This window comes from Salvelinus alpinus, chromosome 9 (genome assembly GCF_045679555.1).
Source record: "Salvelinus alpinus chromosome 9, SLU_Salpinus.1, whole genome shotgun sequence".
NCBI lineage: Eukaryota > Metazoa > Chordata > Actinopteri > Salmoniformes > Salmonidae > Salvelinus > Salvelinus alpinus.
In genome coordinates, this window is record NC_092094.1 from 18,662,598 (window position 1) to 18,684,444 (window position 21,847).

Consider the following 21,847-nt stretch of genomic DNA (forward strand, 5'->3'; position numbering starts at 1 on the left):
CCTCTGTGCGCCGTTACTGTAGCTTCTCCCACTCTCGTTTGCAGAATTTAGTGTGAAAAATGTTGCTAGATTCCATCTTACCCCCTCCCCTTGTGCTTCTCTGCCTGTGTGCGCAGTTGCTGTGACTGTTGCAGGGACTGTGAAGAGACCTCTTGTGGCTTGTCTTGTGGGGTATGTATGCGTGTCCGAGCTGTGTGCTAGTAGTTTAGACAGACTAGTAGTTTAGACTAGTAGTTTAGACAGACAGCTCGGTGCGTTCGACATGTCAATACCTCTCATAAATAAAACTAGTGACGAAGTCAATAGTCAATACTCCACTTTCAGCCAGGAGAGATTGACATGCATATTATTAACATTAGCTCTCTGTGTACATCCAAGGGCCAGCCGTGCTGCCCTGTTCTGAGCCAATTGCAATTTTCCTAAGTCATTTTTGTGGCACCTGACCACACGACTGAACAGTAGTTAAGGTGTGCGACAAAAATAGGACCTGTAGGACCTGCCTTGTTGATAGTGTTGTTAAGAAGGCAGAGCATCGCTTTATTATAGACAGACTTCTCCCCATCTTAGCTACTACTGCGTCAATATGTTTTGACTATGACAGTTTACAATCTAGGGTTACTCCAAGCAGTTTAGTCATCTCAACTTGCTCAATTTCCACATGACTTATTACAAGATTTAGTTGAGGTTTAGGGTTTAGTGAGTGTTTTGCTCCAAATACAATGCTTTTAGTTTTATAAATATTTAGGGCTAACTTACTCCTTGCCACCCACTCTGAAACGAACTGCAGCTCTTTGTTGAGTGTTGCAGTCATTTCAGTCGCTGCAGTAGCTGACGTGTATAGTGTAGAGTCATCCGCATACACATGGCTTTACTCAAAGTCAGTGGCATGTCGTTAGTAAAAATGTACTCAAGGTCCAAAAGGAATTTGGCTTCCGCTCTAGCCCGAAGACTCCTTTACAAGTAACAGTCACTGGCGAGGTCTGAAAACACTACCTGCCGCCCTAAAATGGAACATGCATTGGCCGGGAATCGAACCCGGGCCTCCCGCGTGGCAGGCGAGAATTCTACCACTGAACCACCAATGCTTTGACAAAGATTTAGAGGGGGTTCCCGCTCTCAAACAATACGAGTCGATGGAGTGACTAAACGAAAGAGAAGAATACCACTATCAGGGAACAAGGAATTTCTCAAACTCCGTTGGGCCGTTTTACCCTTCAAACTTCTTCCTCCTCATTCCAGCCTATGTTGCCAACTATGTTTCAGCGATCTGTCACTAAAGTTGCTAGATTCCATCTTACCCCCTCCCCTTGTGCTTCTCTGCCTCTGTGCGCCGTTACTGTAGCTTCTCCCACTCTCGTTTGCAGAATTTAGTGTGAAAAATGTTGCTAGATTCCATCTTACCCCCTCCCCTTGTGCTTCTCTGCCTGTGTGCGCAGTTGCTGTGACTGTTGCAGGGACTGTGAAGAGACCTCTTGTGGCTTGTCTTGTGGGGTATGTATGCGTGTCCGAGCTGTGTGCTAGTAGTTTAGACAGACTAGTAGTTTAGACTAGTAGTTTAGACAGACAGCTCGGTGCGTTCGACATGTCAATACCTCTCATAAATAAAACTAGTGACGAAGTCAATAGTCAATACTCCACTTTCAGCCAGGAGAGATTGACATGCATATTATTAACATTAGCTCTCTGTGTACATCCAAGGGCCAGCCGTGCTGCCCTGTTCTGAGCCAATTGCAATTTTCCTAAGTCATTTTTGTGGCACCTGACCACACGACTGAACAGTAGTTAAGGTGTGCGACAAAAATAGGACCTGTAGGACCTGCCTTGTTGATAGTGTTGTTAAGAAGGCAGAGCATCGCTTTATTATAGACAGACTTCTCCCCATCTTAGCTACTACTGCGTCAATATGTTTTGACTATGACAGTTTACAATCTAGGGTTACTCCAAGCAGTTTAGTCATCTCAACTTGCTCAATTTCCACATGACTTATTACAAGATTTAGTTGAGGTTTAGGGTTTAGTGAGTGTTTTGCTCCAAATACAATGCTTTTAGTTTTATAAATATTTAGGGCTAACTTACTCCTTGCCACCCACTCTGAAACGAACTGCAGCTCTTTGTTGAGTGTTGCAGTCATTTCAGTCGCTGCAGTAGCTGACGTGTATAGTGTAGAGTCATCCGCATACACATGGCTTTACTCAAAGTCAGTGGCATGTCGTTAGTAAAAATGTACTCAAGGTCCAAAAGGAATTTGGCTTCCGCTCTAGCCCGAAGACTCTTTTACAAGTAACAGTCACTGGCGAGGTCTGAAAACACTACCTGCCGCCCTAAAATGGAACATGCATTGGCCGGGAATCGAACCCGGGCCTCCCGCGTGGCAGGCGAGAATTCTACCACTGAACCACCAATGCTTTGACAGAGATTTAGAGGGGGTTCCCGCTCTCAAACAATACGAGTCGATGGAGTGACTAAACGAAAGAGAAGAATACCACTATCAGGGAACAAGGAATTTCTCAAACTCCGTTGGGCCGTTTTACCCTTCAAACTTCTTCCTCCTCATTCCAGCCTATGTTGCCAACTATGTTTCAGCGATCTGTCACTAAAGTTGCTAGATTCCATCTTACCCCCTCCCCTTGTGCTTCTCTGCCTCTGTGCGCCGTTACTGTAGCTTCTCCCACTCTCGTTTGCAGAATTTAGTGTGAAAAATGTTGCTAGATTCCATCTTACCCCCTCCCCTTGTGCTTCTCTGCCTGTGTGCGCAGTTGCTGTGACTGTTGCAGGGACTGTGAAGAGACCTCTTGTGGCTTGTCTTGTGGGGTATGTATGCGTGTCCGAGCTGTGTGCTAGTAGTTTAGACAGACTAGTAGTTTAGACTAGTAGTTTAGACAGACAGCTCGGTGCGTTCGACATGTCAATACCTCTCATAAATAAAACTAGTGACGAAGTCAATAGTCAATACTCCACTTTCAGCCAGGAGAGATTGACATGCATATTATTAACATTAGCTCTCTGTGTACATCCAAGGGCCAGCCGTGCTGCCCTGTTCTGAGCCAATTGCAATTTTCCTAAGTCATTTTTGTGGCACCTGACCACACGACTGAACAGTAGTTAAGGTGTGCGACAAAAATAGGACCTGTAGGACCTGCCTTGTTGATAGTGTTGTTAAGAAGGCAGAGCATCGCTTTATTATAGACAGACTTCTCCCCATCTTAGCTACTACTGCGTCAATATGTTTTGACTATGACAGTTTACAATCTAGGGTTACTCCAAGCAGTTTAGTCATCTCAACTTGCTCAATTTCCACATGACTTATTACAAGATTTAGTTGAGGTTTAGGGTTTAGTGAGTGTTTTGCTCCAAATACAATGCTTTTAGTTTTATAAATATTTAGGGCTAACTTACTCCTTGCCACCCACTCTGAAACGAACTGCAGCTCTTTGTTGAGTGTTGCAGTCATTTCAGTCGCTGCAGTAGCTGACGTGTATAGTGTAGAGTCATCCGCATACACATGGCTTTACTCAAAGTCAGTGGCATGTCGTTAGTAAAAATGTACTCAAGGTCCAAAAGGAATTTGGCTTCCGCTCTAGCCCGAAGACTCCTTTACAAGTAACAGTCACTGGCGAGGTCTGAAAACACTACCTGCCGCCCTAAAATGGAACATGCATTGGCCGGGAATCGAACCCGGGCCTCCCGCGTGGCAGGCGAGAATTCTACCACTGAACCACCAATGCTTTGACAAAGATTTAGAGGGGGTTCCCGCTCTCAAACAATACGAGTCGATGGAGTGACTAAACGAAAGAGAAGAATACCACTATCAGGGAACAAGGAATTTCTCAAACTCCGTTGGGCCGTTTTACCCTTCAAACTTCTTCCTCCTCATTCCAGCCTATGTTGCCAACTATGTTTCAGCGATCTGTCACTAAAGTTGCTAGATTCCATCTTACCCCCTCCCCTTGTGCTTCTCTGCCTCTGTGCGCCGTTACTGTAGCTTCTCCCACTCTCGTTTGCAGAATTTAGTGTGAAAAATGTTGCTAGATTCCATCTTACCCCCTCCCCTTGTGCTTCTCTGCCTGTGTGCGCAGTTGCTGTGACTGTTGCAGGGACTGTGAAGAGACCTCTTGTGGCTTGTCTTGTGGGGTATGTATGCGTGTCCGAGCTGTGTGCTAGTAGTTTAGACAGACTAGTAGTTTAGACTAGTAGTTTAGACAGACAGCTCGGTGCGTTCGACATGTCAATACCTCTCATAAATAAAACTAGTGACGAAGTCAATAGTCAATACTCCACTTTCAGCCAGGAGAGATTGACATGCATATTATTAACATTAGCTCTCTGTGTACATCCAAGGGCCAGCCGTGCTGCCCTGTTCTGAGCCAATTGCAATTTTCCTAAGTCATTTTTGTGGCACCTGACCACACGACTGAACAGTAGTTAAGGTGTGCGACAAAAATAGGACCTGTAGGACCTGCCTTGTTGATAGTGTTGTTAAGAAGGCAGAGCATCGCTTTATTATAGACAGACTTCTCCCCATCTTAGCTACTACTGCGTCAATATGTTTTGACTATGACAGTTTACAATCTAGGGTTACTCCAAGCAGTTTAGTCATCTCAACTTGCTCAATTTCCACATGACTTATTACAAGATTTAGTTGAGGTTTAGGGTTTAGTGAGTGTTTTGCTCCAAATACAATGCTTTTAGTTTTATAAATATTTAGGGCTAACTTACTCCTTGCCACCCACTCTGAAACGAACTGCAGCTCTTTGTTGAGTGTTGCAGTCATTTCAGTCGCTGCAGTAGCTGACGTGTATAGTGTAGAGTCATCCGCATACACATGGCTTTACTCAAAGTCAGTGGCATGTCGTTAGTAAAAATGTACTCAAGGTCCAAAAGGAATTTGGCTTCCGCTCTAGCCCGAAGACTCCTTTACAAGTAACAGTCACTGGCGAGGTCTGAAAACACTACCTGCCGCCCTAAAATGGAACATGCATTGGCCGGGAATCGAACCCGGGCCTCCCGCGTGGCAGGCGAGAATTCTACCACTGAACCACCAATGCTTTGACAGAGATTTAGAGGGGGTTCCCGCTCTCAAACAATACGAGTCGATGGAGTGACTAAACGAAAGAGAAGAATACCACTATCAGGGAACAAGGAATTTCTCAAACTCCGTTGGGCCGTTTTACCCTTCAAACTTCTTCCTCCTCATTCCAGCCTATGTTGCCAACTATGTTTCAGCGATCTGTCACTAAAGTTGCTAGATTCCATCTTACCCCCTCCCCTTGTGCTTCTCTGCCTCTGTGCGCCGTTACTGTAGCTTCTCCCACTCTCGTTTGCAGAATTTAGTGTGAAAAATGTTGCTAGATTCCATCTTACCCCCTCCCCTTGTGCTTCTCTGCCTGTGTGCGCAGTTGCTGTGACTGTTGCAGGGACTGTGAAGAGACCTCTTGTGGCTTGTCTTGTGGGGTATGTATGCGTGTCCGAGCTGTGTGCTAGTAGTTTAGACAGACTAGTAGTTTAGACTAGTAGTTTAGACAGACAGCTCGGTGCGTTCGACATGTCAATACCTCTCATAAATAAAACTAGTGACGAAGTCAATAGTCAATACTCCACTTTCAGCCAGGAGAGATTGACATGCATATTATTAACATTAGCTCTCTGTGTACATCCAAGGGCCAGCCGTGCTGCCCTGTTCTGAGCCAATTGCAATTTTCCTAAGTCATTTTTGTGGCACCTGACCACACGACTGAACAGTAGTTAAGGTGTGCGACAAAAATAGGACCTGTAGGACCTGCCTTGTTGATAGTGTTGTTAAGAAGGCAGAGCATCGCTTTATTATAGACAGACTTCTCCCCATCTTAGCTACTACTGCGTCAATATGTTTTGACTATGACAGTTTACAATCTAGGGTTACTCCAAGCAGTTTAGTCATCTCAACTTGCTCAATTTCCACATGACTTATTACAAGATTTAGTTGAGGTTTAGGGTTTAGTGAGTGTTTTGCTCCAAATACAATGCTTTTAGTTTTATAAATATTTAGGGCTAACTTACTCCTTGCCACCCACTCTGAAACGAACTGCAGCTCTTTGTTGAGTGTTGCAGTCATTTCAGTCGCTGCAGTAGCTGACGTGTATAGTGTAGAGTCATCCGCATACACATGGCTTTACTCAAAGTCAGTGGCATGTCGTTAGTAAAAATGTACTCAAGGTCCAAAAGGAATTTGGCTTCCGCTCTAGCCCGAAGACTCCTTTACAAGTAACAGTCACTGGCGAGGTCTGAAAACACTACCTGCCGCCCTAAAATGGAACATGCATTGGCCGGGAATCGAACCCGGGCCTCCCGCGTGGCAGGCGAGAATTCTACCACTGAACCACCAATGCTTTGACAAAGATTTAGAGGGGGTTCCCGCTCTCAAACAATACGAGTCGATGGAGTGACTAAACGAAAGAGAAGAATACCACTATCAGGGAACAAGGAATTTCTCAAACTCCGTTGGGCCGTTTTACCCTTCAAACTTCTTCCTCCTCATTCCAGCCTATGTTGCCAACTATGTTTCAGCGATCTGTCACTAAAGTTGCTAGATTCCATCTTACCCCCTCCCCTTGTGCTTCTCTGCCTCTGTGCGCCGTTACTGTAGCTTCTCCCACTCTCGTTTGCAGAATTTAGTGTGAAAAATGTTGCTAGATTCCATCTTACCCCCTCCCCTTGTGCTTCTCTGCCTGTGTGCGCAGTTGCTGTGACTGTTGCAGGGACTGTGAAGAGACCTCTTGTGGCTTGTCTTGTGGGGTATGTATGCGTGTCCGAGCTGTGTGCTAGTAGTTTAGACAGACTAGTAGTTTAGACTAGTAGTTTAGACAGACAGCTCGGTGCGTTCGACATGTCAATACCTCTCATAAATAAAACTAGTGACGAAGTCAATAGTCAATACTCCACTTTCAGCCAGGAGAGATTGACATGCATATTATTAACATTAGCTCTCTGTGTACATCCAAGGGCCAGCCGTGCTGCCCTGTTCTGAGCCAATTGCAATTTTCCTAAGTCATTTTTGTGGCACCTGACCACACGACTGAACAGTAGTTAAGGTGTGCGACAAAAATAGGACCTGTAGGACCTGCCTTGTTGATAGTGTTGTTAAGAAGGCAGAGCATCGCTTTATTATAGACAGACTTCTCCCCATCTTAGCTACTACTGCGTCAATATGTTTTGACTATGACAGTTTACAATCTAGGGTTACTCCAAGCAGTTTAGTCATCTCAACTTGCTCAATTTCCACATGACTTATTACAAGATTTAGTTGAGGTTTAGGGTTTAGTGAGTGTTTTGCTCCAAATACAATGCTTTTAGTTTTATAAATATTTAGGGCTAACTTACTCCTTGCCACCCACTCTGAAACGAACTGCAGCTCTTTGTTGAGTGTTGCAGTCATTTCAGTCGCTGCAGTAGCTGACGTGTATAGTGTAGAGTCATCCGCATACACATGGCTTTACTCAAAGTCAGTGGCATGTCGTTAGTAAAAATGTACTCAAGGTCCAAAAGGAATTTGGCTTCCGCTCTAGCCCGAAGACTCCTTTACAAGTAACAGTCACTGGCGAGGTCTGAAAACACTACCTGCCGCCCTAAAATGGAACATGCATTGGCCGGGAATCGAACCCGGGCCTCCCGCGTGGCAGGCGAGAATTCTACCACTGAACCACCAATGCTTTGACAAAGATTTAGAGGGGGTTCCCGCTCTCAAACAATACGAGTCGATGGAGTGACTAAACGAAAGAGAAGAATACCACTATCAGGGAACAAGGAATTTCTCAAACTCCGTTGGGCCGTTTTACCCTTCAAACTTCTTCCTCCTCATTCCAGCCTATGTTGCCAACTATGTTTCAGCGATCTGTCACTAAAGTTGCTAGATTCCATCTTACCCCCTCCCCTTGTGCTTCTCTGCCTCTGTGCGCCGTTACTGTAGCTTCTCCCACTCTCGTTTGCAGAATTTAGTGTGAAAAATGTTGCTAGATTCCATCTTACCCCCTCCCCTTGTGCTTCTCTGCCTGTGTGCGCAGTTGCTGTGACTGTTGCAGGGACTGTGAAGAGACCTCTTGTGGCTTGTCTTGTGGGGTATGTATGCGTGTCCGAGCTGTGTGCTAGTAGTTTAGACAGACTAGTAGTTTAGACTAGTAGTTTAGACAGACAGCTCGGTGCGTTCGACATGTCAATACCTCTCATAAATAAAACTAGTGACGAAGTCAATAGTCAATACTCCACTTTCAGCCAGGAGAGATTGACATGCATATTATTAACATTAGCTCTCTGTGTACATCCAAGGGCCAGCCGTGCTGCCCTGTTCTGAGCCAATTGCAATTTTCCTAAGTCATTTTTGTGGCACCTGACCACACGACTGAACAGTAGTTAAGGTGTGCGACAAAAATAGGACCTGTAGGACCTGCCTTGTTGATAGTGTTGTTAAGAAGGCAGAGCATCGCTTTATTATAGACAGACTTCTCCCCATCTTAGCTACTACTGCGTCAATATGTTTTGACTATGACAGTTTACAATCTAGGGTTACTCCAAGCAGTTTAGTCATCTCAACTTGCTCAATTTCCACATGACTTATTACAAGATTTAGTTGAGGTTTAGGGTTTAGTGAGTGTTTTGCTCCAAATACAATGCTTTTAGTTTTATAAATATTTAGGGCTAACTTACTCCTTGCCACCCACTCTGAAACGAACTGCAGCTCTTTGTTGAGTGTTGCAGTCATTTCAGTCGCTGCAGTAGCTGACGTGTATAGTGTAGAGTCATCCGCATACACATGGCTTTACTCAAAGTCAGTGGCATGTCGTTAGTAAAAATGTACTCAAGGTCCAAAAGGAATTTGGCTTCCGCTCTAGCCCGAAGACTCCTTTACAAGTAACAGTCACTGGCGAGGTCTGAAAACACTACCTGCCGCCCTAAAATGGAACATGCATTGGCCGGGAATCGAACCCGGGCCTCCCGCGTGGCAGGCGAGAATTCTACCACTGAACCACCAATGCTTTGACAGAGATTTAGAGGGGGTTCCCGCTCTCAAACAATACGAGTCGATGGAGTGACTAAACGAAAGAGAAGAATACCACTATCAGGGAACAAGGAATTTCTCAAACTCCGTTGGGCCGTTTTACCCTTCAAACTTCTTCCTCCTCATTCCAGCCTATGTTGCCAACTATGTTTCAGCGATCTGTCACTAAAGTTGCTAGATTCCATCTTACCCCCTCCCCTTGTGCTTCTCTGCCTCTGTGCGCCGTTACTGTAGCTTCTCCCACTCTCGTTTGCAGAATTTAGTGTGAAAAATGTTGCTAGATTCCATCTTACCCCCTCCCCTTGTGCTTCTCTGCCTGTGTGCGCAGTTGCTGTGACTGTTGCAGGGACTGTGAAGAGACCTCTTGTGGCTTGTCTTGTGGGGTATGTATGCGTGTCCGAGCTGTGTGCTAGTAGTTTAGACAGACTAGTAGTTTAGACTAGTAGTTTAGACAGACAGCTCGGTGCGTTCGACATGTCAATACCTCTCATAAATAAAACTAGTGACGAAGTCAATAGTCAATACTCCACTTTCAGCCAGGAGAGATTGACATGCATATTATTAACATTAGCTCTCTGTGTACATCCAAGGGCCAGCCGTGCTGCCCTGTTCTGAGCCAATTGCAATTTTCCTAAGTCATTTTTGTGGCACCTGACCACACGACTGAACAGTAGTTAAGGTGTGCGACAAAAATAGGACCTGTAGGACCTGCCTTGTTGATAGTGTTGTTAAGAAGGCAGAGCATCGCTTTATTATAGACAGACTTCTCCCCATCTTAGCTACTACTGCGTCAATATGTTTTGACTATGACAGTTTACAATCTAGGGTTACTCCAAGCAGTTTAGTCATCTCAACTTGCTCAATTTCCACATGACTTATTACAAGATTTAGTTGAGGTTTAGGGTTTAGTGAGTGTTTTGCTCCAAATACAATGCTTTTAGTTTTATAAATATTTAGGGCTAACTTACTCCTTGCCACCCACTCTGAAACGAACTGCAGCTCTTTGTTGAGTGTTGCAGTCATTTCAGTCGCTGCAGTAGCTGACGTGTATAGTGTAGAGTCATCCGCATACACATGGCTTTACTCAAAGTCAGTGGCATGTCGTTAGTAAAAATGTACTCAAGGTCCAAAAGGAATTTGGCTTCCGCTCTAGCCCGAAGACTCTTTTACAAGTAACAGTCACTGGCGAGGTCTGAAAACACTACCTGCCGCCCTAAAATGGAACATGCATTGGCCGGGAATCGAACCCGGGCCTCCCGCGTGGCAGGCGAGAATTCTACCACTGAACCACCAATGCTTTGACAGAGATTTAGAGGGGGTTCCCGCTCTCAAACAATACGAGTCGATGGAGTGACTAAACGAAAGAGAAGAATACCACTATCAGGGAACAAGGAATTTCTCAAACTCCGTTGGGCCGTTTTACCCTTCAAACTTCTTCCTCCTCATTCCAGCCTATGTTGCCAACTATGTTTCAGCGATCTGTCACTAAAGTTGCTAGATTCCATCTTACCCCCTCCCCTTGTGCTTCTCTGCCTCTGTGCGCCGTTACTGTAGCTTCTCCCACTCTCGTTTGCAGAATTTAGTGTGAAAAATGTTGCTAGATTCCATCTTACCCCCTCCCCTTGTGCTTCTCTGCCTGTGTGCGCAGTTGCTGTGACTGTTGCAGGGACTGTGAAGAGACCTCTTGTGGCTTGTCTTGTGGGGTATGTATGCGTGTCCGAGCTGTGTGCTAGTAGTTTAGACAGACTAGTAGTTTAGACTAGTAGTTTAGACAGACAGCTCGGTGCGTTCGACATGTCAATACCTCTCATAAATAAAACTAGTGACGAAGTCAATAGTCAATACTCCACTTTCAGCCAGGAGAGATTGACATGCATATTATTAACATTAGCTCTCTGTGTACATCCAAGGGCCAGCCGTGCTGCCCTGTTCTGAGCCAATTGCAATTTTCCTAAGTCATTTTTGTGGCACCTGACCACACGACTGAACAGTAGTTAAGGTGTGCGACAAAAATAGGACCTGTAGGACCTGCCTTGTTGATAGTGTTGTTAAGAAGGCAGAGCATCGCTTTATTATAGACAGACTTCTCCCCATCTTAGCTACTACTGCGTCAATATGTTTTGACTATGACAGTTTACAATCTAGGGTTACTCCAAGCAGTTTAGTCATCTCAACTTGCTCAATTTCCACATGACTTATTACAAGATTTAGTTGAGGTTTAGGGTTTAGTGAGTGTTTTGCTCCAAATACAATGCTTTTAGTTTTATAAATATTTAGGGCTAACTTACTCCTTGCCACCCACTCTGAAACGAACTGCAGCTCTTTGTTGAGTGTTGCAGTCATTTCAGTCGCTGCAGTAGCTGACGTGTATAGTGTAGAGTCATCCGCATACACATGGCTTTACTCAAAGTCAGTGGCATGTCGTTAGTAAAAATGTACTCAAGGTCCAAAAGGAATTTGGCTTCCGCTCTAGCCCGAAGACTCTTTTACAAGTAACAGTCACTGGCGAGGTCTGAAAACACTACCTGCCGCCCTAAAATGGAACATGCATTGGCCGGGAATCGAACCCGGGCCTCCCGCGTGGCAGGCGAGAATTCTACCACTGAACCACCAATGCTTTGACAGAGATTTAGAGGGGGTTCCCGCTCTCAAACAATACGAGTCGATGGAGTGACTAAACGAAAGAGAAGAATACCACTATCAGGGAACAAGGAATTTCTCAAACTCCGTTGGGCCGTTTTACCCTTCAAACTTCTTCCTCCTCATTCCAGCCTATGTTGCCAACTATGTTTCAGCGATCTGTCACTAAAGTTGCTAGATTCCATCTTACCCCCTCCCCTTGTGCTTCTCTGCCTCTGTGCGCCGTTACTGTAGCTTCTCCCACTCTCGTTTGCAGAATTTAGTGTGAAAAATGTTGCTAGATTCCATCTTACCCCCTCCCCTTGTGCTTCTCTGCCTGTGTGCGCAGTTGCTGTGACTGTTGCAGGGACTGTGAAGAGACCTCTTGTGGCTTGTCTTGTGGGGTATGTATGCGTGTCCGAGCTGTGTGCTAGTAGTTTAGACAGACTAGTAGTTTAGACTAGTAGTTTAGACAGACAGCTCGGTGCGTTCGACATGTCAATACCTCTCATAAATAAAACTAGTGACGAAGTCAATAGTCAATACTCCACTTTCAGCCAGGAGAGATTGACATGCATATTATTAACATTAGCTCTCTGTGTACATCCAAGGGCCAGCCGTGCTGCCCTGTTCTGAGCCAATTGCAATTTTCCTAAGTCATTTTTGTGGCACCTGACCACACGACTGAACAGTAGTTAAGGTGTGCGACAAAAATAGGACCTGTAGGACCTGCCTTGTTGATAGTGTTGTTAAGAAGGCAGAGCATCGCTTTATTATAGACAGACTTCTCCCCATCTTAGCTACTACTGCGTCAATATGTTTTGACTATGACAGTTTACAATCTAGGGTTACTCCAAGCAGTTTAGTCATCTCAACTTGCTCAATTTCCACATGACTTATTACAAGATTTAGTTGAGGTTTAGGGTTTAGTGAGTGTTTTGCTCCAAATACAATGCTTTTAGTTTTATAAATATTTAGGGCTAACTTACTCCTTGCCACCCACTCTGAAACGAACTGCAGCTCTTTGTTGAGTGTTGCAGTCATTTCAGTCGCTGCAGTAGCTGACGTGTATAGTGTAGAGTCATCCGCATACACATGGCTTTACTCAAAGTCAGTGGCATGTCGTTAGTAAAAATGTACTCAAGGTCCAAAAGGAATTTGGCTTCCGCTCTAGCCCGAAGACTCTTTTACAAGTAACAGTCACTGGCGAGGTCTGAAAACACTACCTGCCGCCCTAAAAGGGAACATGCATTGGCCGGGAATCGAACCCGGGCCTCCCGCGTGGCAGGCGAGAATTCTACCACTGAACCACCAATGCTTTGACAGAGATTTAGAGGGGGTTCCCGCTCTCAAACAATACGAGTCGATGGAGTGACTAAACGAAAGAGAAGAATACCACTATCAGGGAACAAGGAATTTCTCAAACTCCGTTGGGCCGTTTTACCCTTCAAACTTCTTCCTCCTCATTCCAGCCTATGTTGCCAACTATGTTTCAGCGATCTGTCACTAAAGTTGCTAGATTCCATCTTACCCCCTCCCCTTGTGCTTCTCTGCCTCTGTGCGCCGTTACTGTAGCTTCTCCCACTCTCGTTTGCAGAATTTAGTGTGAAAAATGTTGCTAGATTCCATCTTACCCCCTCCCCTTGTGCTTCTCTGCCTGTGTGCGCAGTTGCTGTGACTGTTGCAGGGACTGTGAAGAGACCTCTTGTGGCTTGTCTTGTGGGGTATGTATGCGTGTCCGAGCTGTGTGCTAGTAGTTTAGACAGACTAGTAGTTTAGACTAGTAGTTTAGACAGACAGCTCGGTGCGTTCGACATGTCAATACCTCTCATAAATAAAACTAGTGACGAAGTCAATAGTCAATACTCCACTTTCAGCCAGGAGAGATTGACATGCATATTATTAACATTAGCTCTCTGTGTACATCCAAGGGCCAGCCGTGCTGCCCTGTTCTGAGCCAATTGCAATTTTCCTAAGTCATTTTTGTGGCACCTGACCACACGACTGAACAGTAGTTAAGGTGTGCGACAAAAATAGGACCTGTAGGACCTGCCTTGTTGATAGTGTTGTTAAGAAGGCAGAGCATCGCTTTATTATAGACAGACTTCTCCCCATCTTAGCTACTACTGCGTCAATATGTTTTGACTATGACAGTTTACAATCTAGGGTTACTCCAAGCAGTTTAGTCATCTCAACTTGCTCAATTTCCACATGACTTATTACAAGATTTAGTTGAGGTTTAGGGTTTAGTGAGTGTTTTGCTCCAAATACAATGCTTTTAGTTTTATAAATATTTAGGGCTAACTTACTCCTTGCCACCCACTCTGAAACGAACTGCAGCTCTTTGTTGAGTGTTGCAGTCATTTCAGTCGCTGCAGTAGCTGACGTGTATAGTGTAGAGTCATCCGCATACACATGGCTTTACTCAAAGTCAGTGGCATGTCGTTAGTAAAAATGTACTCAAGGTCCAAAAGGAATTTGGCTTCCGCTCTAGCCCGAAGACTCTTTTACAAGTAACAGTCACTGGCGAGGTCTGAAAACACTACCTGCCGCCCTAAAATGGAACATGCATTGGCCGGGAATCGAACCCGGGCCTCCCGCGTGGCAGGCGAGAATTCTACCACTGAACCACCAATGCTTTGACAGAGATTTAGAGGGGGTTCCCGCTCTCAAACAATACGAGTCGATGGAGTGACTAAACGAAAGAGAAGAATACCACTATCAGGGAACAAGGAATTTCTCAAACTCCGTTGGGCCGTTTTACCCTTCAAACTTCTTCCTCCTCATTCCAGCCTATGTTGCCAACTATGTTTCAGCGATCTGTCACTAAAGTTGCTAGATTCCATCTTACCCCCTCCCCTTGTGCTTCTCTGCCTCTGTGCGCCGTTACTGTAGCTTCTCCCACTCTCGTTTGCAGAATTTAGTGTGAAAAATGTTGCTAGATTCCATCTTACCCCCTCCCCTTGTGCTTCTCTGCCTGTGTGCGCAGTTGCTGTGACTGTTGCAGGGACTGTGAAGAGACCTCTTGTGGCTTGTCTTGTGGGGTATGTATGCGTGTCCGAGCTGTGTGCTAGTAGTTTAGACAGACTAGTAGTTTAGACTAGTAGTTTAGACAGACAGCTCGGTGCGTTCGACATGTCAATACCTCTCATAAATAAAACTAGTGACGAAGTCAATAGTCAATACTCCACTTTCAGCCAGGAGAGATTGACATGCATATTATTAACATTAGCTCTCTGTGTACATCCAAGGGCCAGCCGTGCTGCCCTGTTCTGAGCCAATTGCAATTTTCCTAAGTCATTTTTGTGGCACCTGACCACACGACTGAACAGTAGTTAAGGTGTGCGACAAAAATAGGACCTGTAGGACCTGCCTTGTTGATAGTGTTGTTAAGAAGGCAGAGCATCGCTTTATTATAGACAGACTTCTCCCCATCTTAGCTACTACTGCGTCAATATGTTTTGACTATGACAGTTTACAATCTAGGGTTACTCCAAGCAGTTTAGTCATCTCAACTTGCTCAATTTCCACATGACTTATTACAAGATTTAGTTGAGGTTTAGGGTTTAGTGAGTGTTTTGCTCCAAATACAATGCTTTTAGTTTTATAAATATTTAGGGCTAACTTACTCCTTGCCACCCACTCTGAAACGAACTGCAGCTCTTTGTTGAGTGTTGCAGTCATTTCAGTCGCTGCAGTAGCTGACGTGTATAGTGTAGAGTCATCCGCATACACATGGCTTTACTCAAAGTCAGTGGCATGTCGTTAGTAAAAATGTACTCAAGGTCCAAAAGGAATTTGGCTTCCGCTCTAGCCCGAAGACTCTTTTACAAGTAACAGTCACTGGCGAGGTCTGAAAACACTACCTGCCGCCCTAAAATGGAACATGCATTGGCCGGGAATCGAACCCGGGCCTCCCGCGTGGCAGGCGAGAATTCTACCACTGAACCACCAATGCTTTGACAGAGATTTAGAGGGGGTTCCCGCTCTCAAACAATACGAGTCGATGGAGTGACTAAACGAAAGAGAAGAATACCACTATCAGGGAACAATACCACTATCAGGGAACAAGGAATTTCTCAAACTCCGTTGGGCCGTTTTACCCTTCAAACTTCTTCCTCCTCATTCCAGCCTATGTTGCCAACTATGTTTCAGCGATCTGTCACTAAAGTTGCTAGATTCCATCTTACCCCCTCCCCTTGTGCTTCTCTGCCTCTGTGCGCCGTTACTGTAGCTTCTCCCACTCTCGTTTGCAGAATTTAGTGTGAAAAATGTTGCTAGATTCCATCTTACCCCCTCCCCTTGTGCTTCTCTGCCTGTGTGCGCAGTTGCTGTGACTGTTGCAGGGACTGTGAAGAGACCTCTTGTGGCTTGTCTTGTGGGGTATGTATGCGTGTCCGAGCTGTGTGCTAGTAGTTTAGACAGACTAGTAGTTTAGACTAGTAGTTTAGACAGACAGCTCGGTGCGTTCGACATGTCAATACCTCTCATAAATAAAACTAGTGACGAAGTCAATAGTCAATACTCCACTTTCAGCCAGGAGAGATTGACATGCATATTATTAACATTAGCTCTCTGTGTACATCCAAGGGCCAGCCGTGCTGCCCTGTTCTGAGCCAATTGCAATTTTCCTAAGTCATTTTTGTGGCACCTGACCACACGACTGAACAGTAGTTAAGGTGTGCGACAAAAATAGGACCTGTAGGACCTGCCTTGTTGATAGTGTTGTTAAGAAGGCAGAGCATCGCTTTATTATAGACAGACTTCTCCCCATCTTAGCTACTACTGCGTCAATATGTTTTGACTATGACAGTTTACAATCTAGGGTTACTCCAAGCAGTTTAGTCATCTCAACTTGCTCAATTTCCACATGACTTATTACAAGATTTAGTTGAGGTTTAGGGTTTAGTGAGTGTTTTGCTCCAAATACAATGCTTTTAGTTTTATAAATATTTAGGGCTAACTTACTCCTTGCCACCCACTCTGAAACGAACTGCAGCTCTTTGTTGAGTGTTGCAGTCATTTCAGTCGCTGCAGTAGCTGACGTGTATAGTGTAGAGTCATCCGCATACACATGGCTTTACTCAAAGTCAGTGGCATGTCGTTAGTAAAAATGTACTCAAGGTCCAAAAGGAATTTGGCTTCCGCTCTAGCCCGAAGACTCTTTTACAAGTAACAGTCACTGGCGAGGTCTGAAAACACTACCTGCCGCCCTAAAATGGAACATGCATTGGCCGGGAATCGAACCCGGGCCTCCCGCGTGGCAGGCGAGAATTCTACCACTGAACCACCAATGCTTTGACAGAGATTTAGAGGGGGTTCCCGCTCTCAAACAATACGAGTCGATGGAGTGACTAAACGAAAGAGAAGAATACCACTATCAGGGAACAAGGAATTTCTCAAACTCCGTTGGGCCGTTTTACCCTTCAAACTTCTTCCTCCTCATTCCAGCCTATGTTGCCAACTATGTTTCAGCGATCTGTCACTAAAGTTGCTAGATTCCATCTTACCCCCTCCCCTTGTGCTTCTCTGCCTCTGTGCGCCGTTACTGTAGCTTCTCCCACTCTCGTTTGCAGAATTTAGTGTGAAAAATGTTGCTAGATTCCATCTTACCCCCTCCCCTTGTGCTTCTCTGCCTGTGTGCGCAGTTGCTGTGACTGTTGCAGGGACTGTGAAGAGACCTCTTGTGGCTTGTCTTGTGGGGTATGTATGCGTGTCCGAGCTGTGTGCTAGTAGTTTAGACAGACTAGTAGTTTAGACTAGTAGTTTAGACAGACAGCTCGGTGCGTTCGACATGTCAATACCTCTCATAAATAAAACTAGTGACGAAGTCAATAGTCAATACTCCACTTTCAGCCAGGAGAGATTGACATGCATATTATTAACATTAGCTCTCTGTGTACATCCAAGGGCCAGCCGTGCTGCCCTGTTCTGAGCCAATTGCAATTTTCCTAAGTCATTTTTGTGGCACCTGACCACACGACTGAACAGTAGTTAAGGTGTGCGACAAAAATAGGACCTGTAGGACCTGCCTTGTTGATAGTGTTGTTAAGAAGGCAGAGCATCGCTTTATTATAGACAGACTTCTCCCCATCTTAGCTACTACTGCGTCAATATGTTTTGACTATGACAGTTTACAATCTAGGGTTACTCCAAGCAGTTTAGTCATCTCAACTTGCTCAATTTCCACATGACTTATTACAAGATTTAGTTGAGGTTTAGGGTTTAGTGAGTGTTTTGCTCCAAATACAATGCTTTTAGTTTTATAAATATTTAGGGCTAACTTACTCCTTGCCACCCACTCTGAAACGAACTGCAGCTCTTTGTTGAGTGTTGCAGTCATTTCAGTCGCTGCAGTAGCTGACGTGTATAGTGTAGAGTCATCCGCATACACATGGCTTTACTCAAAGTCAGTGGCATGTCGTTAGTAAAAATGTACTCAAGGTCCAAAAGGAATTTGGCTTCCGCTCTAGCCCGAAGACTCTTTTACAAGTAACAGTCACTGGCGAGGTCTGAAAACACTACCTGCCGCCCTAAAATGGAACATGCATTGGCCGGGAATCGAACCCGGGCCTCCCGCGTGGCAGGCGAGAATTCTACCACTGAACCACCAATGCTTTGACAGAGATTTAGAGGGGGTTCCCGCTCTCAAACAATACGAGTCGATGGAGTGACTAAACGAAAGAGAAGAATACCACTATCAGGGAACAAGGAATTTCTCAAACTCCGTTGGGCCGTTTTACCCTTCAAACTTCTTCCTCCTCATTCCAGCCTATGTTGCCAACTATGTTTCAGCGATCTGTCACTAAAGTTGCTAGATTCCATCTTACCCCCTCCCCTTGTGCTTCTCTGCCTCTGTGCGCCGTTACTGTAGCTTCTCCCACTCTCGTTTGCAGAATTTAGTGTGAAAAATGTTGCTAGATTCCATCTTACCCCCTCCCCTTGTGCTTCTCTGCCTGTGTGCGCAGTTGCTGTGACTGTTGCAGGGACTGTGAAGAGACCTCTTGTGGCTTGTCTTGTGGGGTATGTATGCGTGTCCGAGCTGTGTGCTAGTAGTTTAGACAGACTAGTAGTTTAGACTAGTAGTTTAGACAGACAGCTCGGTGCGTTCGACATGTCAATACCTCTCATAAATAAAACTAGTGACGAAGTCAATAGTCAATACTCCACTTTCAGCCAGGAGAGATTGACATGCATATTATTAACATTAGCTCTCTGTGTACATCCAAGGGCCAGCCGTGCTGCCCTGTTCTGAGCCAATTGCAATTTTCCTAAGTCATTTTTGTGGCACCTGACCACACGACTGAACAGTAGTTAAGGTGTGCGACAAAAATAGGACCTGTAGGACCTGCCTTGTTGATAGTGTTGTTAAGAAGGCAGAGCATCGCTTTATTATAGACAGACTTCTCCCCATCTTAGCTACTACTGCGTCAATATGTTTTGACTATGACAGTTTACAATCTAGGGTTACTCCAAGCAGTTTAGTCATCTCAACTTGCTCAATTTCCACATGACTTATTACAAGATTTAGTTGAGGTTTAGGGTTTAGTGAGTGTTTTGCTCCAAATACAATGCTTTTAGTTTTATAAATATTTAGGGCTAACTTACTCCTTGCCACCCACTCTGAAACGAACTGCAGCTCTTTGTTGAGTGTTGCAGTCATTTCAGTCGCTGCAGTAGCTGACGTGTATAGTGTAGAGTCATCCGCATACACATGGCTTTACTCAAAGTCAGTGGCATGTCGTTAGTAAAAATGTACTCAAGGTCCAAAAGGAATTTGGCTTCCGCTCTAGCCCGAAGACTCTTTTACAAGTAACAGTCACTGGCGAGGTCTGAAAACACTACCTGCCGCCCTAAAATGGAACATGCATTGGCCGGGAATCGAACCCGGGCCTCCCGCGTGGCAGGCGAGAATTCTACCACTGAACCACCAATGCTTTGACAGAGATTTAGAGGGGGTTCCCGCTCTCAAACAATACGAGTCGATGGAGTGACTAAACGAAAGAGAAGAATACCACTATCAGGGAACAAGGAATTTCTCAAACTCCGTTGGGCCGTTTTACCCTTCAAACTTCTTCCTCCTCATTCCAGCCTATGTTGCCAACTATGTTTCAGCGATCTGTCACTAAAGTTGCTAGATTCCATCTTACCCCCTCCCCTTGTGCTTCTCTGCCTCTGTGCGCCGTTACTGTAGCTTCTCCCACTCTCGTTTGCAGAATTTAGTGTGAAAAATGTTGCTAGATTCCATCTTACCCCCTCCCCTTGTGCTTCTCTGCCTGTGTGCGCAGTTGCTGTGACTGTTGCAGGGACTGTGAAGAGACCTCTTGTGGCTTGTCTTGTGGGGTATGTATGCGTGTCCGAGCTGTGTGCTAGTAGTTTAGACAGACAGCTCGGTGCGTTCGACATGTCAATACCTCTCATAAATAAAACTAGTGACGAAGTCAATCTCTCCTCCACTTTCAGCCAGGAGAGATTGACATGCATATTATTAACATTAGCTCTCTGTGTACATCCAAGGGCCAGCCGTGCTGCCCTGTTCTGAGCCAATTGCAATTTTCCTAAGTCATTTTTGTGGCACCTGACCACACGACTGAACAGTAGTTAAGGTGTGCGACAAAAATAGGACCTGTAGGACCTGCCTTGTTGATAGTGTTGTTAAGAAGGCAGAGCATCGCTTTATTATAGACAGACTTCTCCCCATCTTAGCTACTACTGCGTCAATATGTTTTGACTATGACAGTTTACAATCTAGGGTTACTCCAAGCAGTTTAGTCATCTCAACTTGCTCAATTTCCACATGACTTATTACAAGATTTAGTTGAGGTTTAGGGTTTAGTGAGTGTTTTGCTCCAAATACAATGCTTTTAGTTTTATAAATATTTAGGGCTAACTTACTCCTTGCCACCCACTCTGAAACGAACTGCAGCTCTTTGTTGAGTGTTGCAGTCATTTCAGTCGCTGCAGTAGCTGACGTGTATAGTGTAGAGTCATCCGCATACACATGGCTTTACTCAAAGTCAGTGGCATGTCGTTAGTAAAAATGTACTCAAGGTCCAAAAGGAATTTGGCTTCCGCTCTAGCCCGAAGACTCTTTTACAAGTAACAGTCACTGGCGAGGTCTGAAAACACTACCTGCCGCCCTAAAATGGAACATGCATTGGCCGGGAATCGAACCCGGGCCTCCCGCGTGGCAGGCGAGAATTCTACCACTGAACCACCAATGCTTTGACAGAGATTTAGAGGGGGTTCCCGCTCTCAAACAATACGAGTCGATGGAGTGACTAAACGAAAGAGAAGAATACCACTATCAGGGAACAAGGAATTTCTCAAACTCCGTTGGGCCGTTTTACCCTTCAAACTTCTTCCTCCTCATTCCAGCCTATGTTGCCAACTATGTTTCAGCGATCTGTCACTAAAGTTGCTAGATTCCATCTTACCCCCTCCCCTTGTGCTTCTCTGCCTCTGTGCGCCGTTACTGTAGCTTCTCCCACTCTCGTTTGCAGAATTTAGTGTGAAAAATGTTGCTAGATTCCATCTTACCCCCTCCCCTTGTGCTTCTCTGCCTGTGTGCGCAGTTGCTGTGACTGTTGCAGGGACTGTGAAGAGACCTCTTGTGGCTTGTCTTGTGGGGTATGTATGCGTGTCCGAGCTGTGTGCTAGTAGTTTAGACAGACTAGTAGTTTAGACTAGTAGTTTAGACAGACAGCTCGGTGCGTTCGACATGTCAATACCTCTCATAAATAAAACTAGTGACGAAGTCAATAGTCAATACTCCACTTTCAGCCAGGAGAGATTGACATGCATATTATTAACATTAGCTCTCTGTGTACATCCAAGGGCCAGCCGTGCTGCCCTGTTCTGAGCCAATTGCAATTTTCCTAAGTCATTTTTGTGGCACCTGACCACACGACTGAACAGTAGTTAAGGTGTGCGACAAAAATAGGACCTGTAGGACCTGCCTTGTTGATAGTGTTGTTAAGAAGGCAGAGCATCGCTTTATTATAGACAGACTTCTCCCCATCTTAGCTACTACTGCGTCAATATGTTTTGACTATGACAGTTTACAATCTAGGGTTACTCCAAGCAGTTTAGTCATCTCAACTTGCTCAATTTCCACATGACTTATTACAAGATTTAGTTGAGGTTTAGGGTTTAGTGAGTGTTTTGCTCCAAATACAATGCTTTTAGTTTTATAAATAT

The 21,847-nt window shown here is 45.0% G+C and overlaps 16 non-coding genes across 16 annotated transcripts; all 16 read right to left on the reverse strand.

The window, feature by feature from the left end:
• Positions 1 to 1,014: 1,014 nt before the first annotated feature.
• Positions 1,015 to 1,085, reverse strand: trnag-gcc (transfer RNA glycine (anticodon GCC)). The gene has a single exon. It is a non-coding gene; the product is annotated as a tRNA-Gly (tRNA).
• A 1,249-nt stretch (positions 1,086 to 2,334) lies between these two features.
• trnag-gcc (transfer RNA glycine (anticodon GCC)) lies at positions 2,335 to 2,405 on the reverse strand. The gene has a single exon. It is a non-coding gene; the product is annotated as a tRNA-Gly (tRNA).
• A 1,249-nt stretch (positions 2,406 to 3,654) lies between these two features.
• Positions 3,655 to 3,725, reverse strand: trnag-gcc (transfer RNA glycine (anticodon GCC)). Its single transcript has one exon. It is a non-coding gene; the product is annotated as a tRNA-Gly (tRNA).
• A 1,249-nt stretch (positions 3,726 to 4,974) lies between these two features.
• On the reverse strand, positions 4,975 to 5,045 carry trnag-gcc (transfer RNA glycine (anticodon GCC)). The gene has a single exon. It is a non-coding gene; the product is annotated as a tRNA-Gly (tRNA).
• A 1,249-nt stretch (positions 5,046 to 6,294) lies between these two features.
• Positions 6,295 to 6,365, reverse strand: trnag-gcc (transfer RNA glycine (anticodon GCC)). Its single transcript has one exon. It is a non-coding gene; the product is annotated as a tRNA-Gly (tRNA).
• Positions 6,366 to 7,614: 1,249 nt separating this feature from the next.
• trnag-gcc (transfer RNA glycine (anticodon GCC)) lies at positions 7,615 to 7,685 on the reverse strand. Its single transcript has one exon. It is a non-coding gene; the product is annotated as a tRNA-Gly (tRNA).
• A 1,249-nt stretch (positions 7,686 to 8,934) lies between these two features.
• Positions 8,935 to 9,005, reverse strand: trnag-gcc (transfer RNA glycine (anticodon GCC)). Its single transcript has one exon. It is a non-coding gene; the product is annotated as a tRNA-Gly (tRNA).
• A 1,249-nt stretch (positions 9,006 to 10,254) lies between these two features.
• On the reverse strand, positions 10,255 to 10,325 carry trnag-gcc (transfer RNA glycine (anticodon GCC)). The gene has a single exon. It is a non-coding gene; the product is annotated as a tRNA-Gly (tRNA).
• Positions 10,326 to 11,574: 1,249 nt separating this feature from the next.
• Positions 11,575 to 11,645, reverse strand: trnag-gcc (transfer RNA glycine (anticodon GCC)). The gene has a single exon. It is a non-coding gene; the product is annotated as a tRNA-Gly (tRNA).
• Positions 11,646 to 12,894: 1,249 nt separating this feature from the next.
• Positions 12,895 to 12,965, reverse strand: trnag-gcc (transfer RNA glycine (anticodon GCC)). The gene has a single exon. It is a non-coding gene; the product is annotated as a tRNA-Gly (tRNA).
• A 1,249-nt stretch (positions 12,966 to 14,214) lies between these two features.
• On the reverse strand, positions 14,215 to 14,285 carry trnag-gcc (transfer RNA glycine (anticodon GCC)). Its single transcript has one exon. It is a non-coding gene; the product is annotated as a tRNA-Gly (tRNA).
• Positions 14,286 to 15,534: 1,249 nt separating this feature from the next.
• Positions 15,535 to 15,605, reverse strand: trnag-gcc (transfer RNA glycine (anticodon GCC)). Its single transcript has one exon. It is a non-coding gene; the product is annotated as a tRNA-Gly (tRNA).
• Positions 15,606 to 16,873: 1,268 nt separating this feature from the next.
• trnag-gcc (transfer RNA glycine (anticodon GCC)) lies at positions 16,874 to 16,944 on the reverse strand. The gene has a single exon. It is a non-coding gene; the product is annotated as a tRNA-Gly (tRNA).
• A 1,249-nt stretch (positions 16,945 to 18,193) lies between these two features.
• trnag-gcc (transfer RNA glycine (anticodon GCC)) lies at positions 18,194 to 18,264 on the reverse strand. Its single transcript has one exon. It is a non-coding gene; the product is annotated as a tRNA-Gly (tRNA).
• Positions 18,265 to 19,513: 1,249 nt separating this feature from the next.
• On the reverse strand, positions 19,514 to 19,584 carry trnag-gcc (transfer RNA glycine (anticodon GCC)). Its single transcript has one exon. It is a non-coding gene; the product is annotated as a tRNA-Gly (tRNA).
• A 1,216-nt stretch (positions 19,585 to 20,800) lies between these two features.
• trnag-gcc (transfer RNA glycine (anticodon GCC)) lies at positions 20,801 to 20,871 on the reverse strand. Its single transcript has one exon. It is a non-coding gene; the product is annotated as a tRNA-Gly (tRNA).
• Positions 20,872 to 21,847: the final 976 nt, after the last annotated feature.